The sequence below is a fragment of the Lycorma delicatula genome, chromosome 9, assembly GCF_047948215.1.
Source record: "Lycorma delicatula isolate Av1 chromosome 9, ASM4794821v1, whole genome shotgun sequence".
Lineage (NCBI taxonomy): Eukaryota > Metazoa > Arthropoda > Insecta > Hemiptera > Fulgoridae > Lycorma > Lycorma delicatula.
In genome coordinates this window covers 120,286,038-120,286,735 of record NC_134463.1, presented here as the reverse complement: position 1 = coordinate 120,286,735, position 698 = coordinate 120,286,038, and positions in this window count along the sequence as shown.

Below are 698 nucleotides of genomic sequence, written 5' to 3'. Positions count from 1 at the left end.
CTTTGTTTTTTTATTTTTTGTAATGTTAGTAAGTATGAGAAAAAATGTAATACTAATTTTTTTTTGTCTTCAGTAACTTAACTGGTTTGATACAGCTCTCTAAGATTCCCTGTCTAGTGCCAGTTGTTTCATTTTGGTATACCCCCACATCCTACATCCCTAACAATTTGTTTCACATATTCCAAATGTTGCCTGCCTGCACAATTTTTCCCACTTACATGTTCTTCCAATATTAAAGAGACTATTCCAGGATGCCTTAATATGTGGCCTATAAGATTGACTCTTCTTTTAACTATATTTTTCCAAATGCTTCTCTCTTCATCAGTTTGCCACAACATCTCTTCATTTGTTACTTTATCCACCCATCTGATTTTTAACATTCTCCTGTAGCACCACATTTCAAAATGAAAGTATTTTATATGGAGTGTAGCTTTTTATGGAAGTTTCACTTCCGTATAAAGCTACACTCCAAACATACTTTCAAAAATGTTTTCCTGATGTTTAAATTAATTTTTGATGTAAGCAAATTATATTTTTTGACTGAAAGCTCATTTTGCCTGTGCCATGCGGCATTTTGTATCACTCCTGCTTTGTCCATCTTTAGCAATTCTACTTCCAAAATAACAAAATTCTTCTACCTCTGAAATTCTTTCCCTTCATATTTTTATATTCAGCGGTCCATCTACATTATTTCTTTA